This window comes from Aythya ferina (assembly GCF_964211825.1).
Source record: "Aythya ferina genome assembly, contig: HAP1_SCAFFOLD_92, whole genome shotgun sequence".
Lineage (NCBI taxonomy): Eukaryota > Metazoa > Chordata > Aves > Anseriformes > Anatidae > Aythya > Aythya ferina.
In genome coordinates, this window is record NW_028181425.1 from 268,632 (window position 1) to 272,461 (window position 3,830).

General features: G+C 46.8%; 1 pseudogene across 1 annotated transcript; it reads right to left on the reverse strand.

The window, feature by feature from the left end:
* Nucleotides 1–360: 360 nt before the first annotated feature.
* On the reverse strand, nt 361–1,467 carry LOC311428550 (E3 ubiquitin-protein ligase RNF114-like; annotated as a pseudogene). Its single transcript has 2 exons — nt 838–1,467; nt 361–623 (listed from the first exon to the last, which is right to left on the reverse strand). The product of its transcript is annotated as an E3 ubiquitin-protein ligase RNF114-like (transcript).
* Nucleotides 1,468–3,830: the final 2,363 nt, after the last annotated feature.

Below are 3,830 nucleotides of genomic sequence, written 5' to 3' on the forward strand. Positions count from 1 at the left end.
TGAGAGGCTGCCTGTGAGAATTCACACACTGGTAAACATCATGAAATCACAGGCATCATAGGCCAGCTGAAACAGGAACTAATCTGGTGAGTTAGCACCTAGGGGTCTCACTAAAGGAAAAGAGCCACAAAGACACCTCTCATACTATCATTTACGAAATGTAAACAAGATCAGGGGAAGAAGAGGTTTACCAGCTAGTTCATGCCAGTCAATTTGGAGTATTTCTGGCTTTAGTCAAACTAGCACAACTGGCAGAAAGCAATCAGAAAACAGGCAGATGTGAAGGAAAACAGAACTGTCTCCTCCACACTGACCTATAAATAAGCTTTGTGTGAAACAAAAAAGAAAATTAGCCTTACGTGGTTGAACAACATAGTCATATTAATAAAAAACAAGAATGATACCAAAAGATCAAATGGGGATTCAAAACTAAGATTAAAGTCTTCCATATTTCTGAATGCCTGAGTTCATCTTGGCATGGACAGGGAGAAGTGCAAGAATGCTGGCCATTTCCCTCTCATGGAAGCTTGGTTTGACAATTAGTCTTCTTTTTTATTTTATTTATCCCGCAAAGAACGCATCAAAACCTGTGCCATCATATCATCTTCATCAGCATCATAATCCTATGAACGAAGGGTACAGAAATTCTTTTACTGCCAGGGCCATATTGGTTAACACAACACAAAACCAGCTGTCTCCTCCTCTGACTTAACAGTAATTCAACTTCTCGCATTATACCATCTGCAAGGACTACATTTTACAGTAGTGGCTACATAAAAAAAGCTGGGTTTTAAGAGTCATCAGGCTCACGTATTCCAAGGATGAAGAAACACGTACCACAAAAGTATCGTATGAAAACCGGTGTCGTCTCTGAAGGTGTTCCATGAAGTTAGCACTCCTGTAATTTGGATCTCCCCACGGCATCGAGGCACAAATTGGGCAAACCACTTGTTTTGCATCCATGCTGTGCAATGTTTTTCAGTGCTCAACTAGTCCTTCTTGATCAAAGCTTTTCTTGCTGCAATATGGACAAGGAAAGGTGAAGCGATTGGGGAAGTTCCTGGTGTTGTGGAGTGGTTCTTTAGTCACAGCTTTCACACCTTCCATGATATAGTTCTGGTACTTTGAACAAGAAGCTGCGTGGCTGCGCATCTTTGAGAGAAACATCTTTTTGTTGCAGCCGTTACAAGTGGTTTCTGTCGCTTCGAACTGCTTTTCCAAGTCCAGAGCCCTGCTGCCAGGCGCCAGGGTGCTGCGGCAGACACCACAGACTGGCTTTTTGAGCTTGAGGCACTCCTGCAGGCATGGTGTGCAAAACACGTGTCCGCAGGGGACGCACATGGGGCTGTCGAACACCTCGAGGCACACGGGGCAGGTGAAGCGCGCCAGCGGGTCGGGCCGCTCGAGGCCGCGGGTGGAGGGTGCGCAGGATGCCGAGGATCCGCCACCGCCCCCTGCCACCGCCATCTCGCCGGCGGCCGCCGCACAGCCACGCCCCTGGCGCACGCTTCGTTGGGTTAGAAACTGGCTGGATAGCCGGGCCCAAAGAGTCGTGGTAAATGGAGTCAAGTCCAGTTGGAGGCCAGTCACTAGTGGCGTCCCCCAGGGCTCAGTGCTGGGGCCGGTCCTCTTTAATATCTTCATCGATGATCTGGATGAGGGCATTGAGTGCACCCTCAGTAAGTTTGCAGATGACACCAAGTTAGGTGCGTGTGTCGATCTGCTCGAGGGTAGGAAAGCTCTGCAGGAGGATCTGGATAGGCTGCACCGATGGGCTGAGGCCAACTGCATGAAGTTCAACAAGGCCAAGTGCCGGGTCCTGCACCTGGGGCGCAATAACCCCAAGCAGAGCTACAGGCTGGGAGATGAGTGGTTGGAGAGCTGCCTGGCAGAGAAGGACCTGGGAGTGATGGTGGATAGTCGGCTGAATATGAGCCAGCGGTGTGCTCAGGTGGCCAAGAAGGCCAACAGCATCCTGGCTTGTATCAGAAACAGTGTGACCAGCAGGGCTAGGGAGGTGATCGTCCCCCTGGACTCGGCTCTGGTGACACCGCACCTCGAGTACTGTGTTCAGTTTTGGGCTCCTCGCTACAAGAAGGACATCGAGGGACTTGAGCGGGTCCAGAGAAGGGCGACGAAGCTGGTGAAGGGCCTGGAGAACAAGTCCTACGAGGAGTGGCTGAAGGAGCTGGGCTTGTTCAGCCTGGAGAAGAGGAGGCTCAGGGGCGACCTTATTGCTCTCTACAGATACCTTAAAGGAGGCTGTAGCGAGGTGGGGGTTGGCCTGTTCTCCCACGTGCCTGGTGACAGGACGAGGGGGAATGGGCTTAAGTTGCGCCAGGGGAGTTTTAGGTTAGATGTTAGGAAGAGCTTCTTTACTGAAAGGGTTGTTAGACACTGGAACAGGCTGCCCAGGGAGGTGGTGGAGTCACCATCCCTGGAAGTCTTTAAAAGACGTTTAGATGTAGAGCTTAGGGATATGGTTTAGTGGGGACTGTTAGCGTTAGGTCAGAGGTTGGACTCGATGATCTTGAGGTCTCTTCCAACCTAGAAATTCTGTGATTCTGTGATTCTGTGAATGTGGTCTTGTTTACTGGAGTGCACAGGAGAGAGACCATCTATCTCGTCAAAGAAAATAGTTGAAGGTCGCATCTGATAGGCCTAGCACAAAAACACAGAGTAAAACAGCATTATTTAAAGGAAAAATGCACAAAAACATCATGGTTGGAATGTCATCTAAACTAGATCTTTCATTTTAGCCTCTGGGACCTCTACTGATAGAGCTACTGGAGTATCTGGCATGACTAACAGAAGACAGTCTGTGTCAACCCACTGTATCCGGCTGACAGGAAGCAAATCGTTCCAGTAGTTCTTACAGCTGACATTCACAGCAGAAACACTGGCATTTCCATTTCAGTGGGAAAAAAAAACCTAACAAAATACAAAAAAAAGAGCAAGTTCTACTTAAAAACGTTGACCACAAAAAATAATGGTTTCAACTCTGACAGAATACACTGTGCATTTCAACCTTACCTGTTCAAATAACACACGAAGTTGGCATTCTGATTCCCCCATGTATTTTCTCATGCAGTCCCAAGCATTTCTCATAAAAAATGATATTTTCCTGTCACTTTGACTATATTCACTGGCAAGTGCACGAGCAACTAGTGTTTTCCCTGTTCCTGGGGGGCCATAAAATAGACAGCCTCTGCAATAAAAAAGATCCAGATAGGAAAAAAAACATCATGATGAGTACCTCCTACAACCATCGTCTCTAGAACAAACTCATCTTTTCTAACCAAAACACGTCATATACAAGACAGCAGTAATAGCTGAAGTGTGGGTAGAGGCAGAACAGATAGAAGTTCTGCGTTTTTACAACGTTTCACAAGAAAATTCATTTTTTTCACCCAAAGAAATGAATAAGGGGGTAACTCAAACGTATAAAACCTTCAAAAGAGAGCATACTGTCCCAGAAGGACACTTCCAAAACTGCTGACAAACAGGGTGATTACAGCAAACCGGAGCCAAACGGGCAAACTTCAGCACAGAATCTGAGAATGGGCTGAATGGTGAATCACCAGTTCATTCTGCAGCAATAAACTGCATATTCTTGCTTTCACAATATGCAGAATCTGTTAGTAAAGCATTTAATGCTCCTTTCAAAAGCATTAAGTTACTGGGTTTGGTCTCTCAGACCATCTATTGCTGATGGCAAGTGAGGAAGCCTAAAGCCGGAAGGAAAAGCGATGCCTTAGCACTCAGAGGAAAAAAAAAAAAAAAGAAAGCAAAAGTAGGCAGGAAAAACAACTGGGCTTCCAGGCAACATA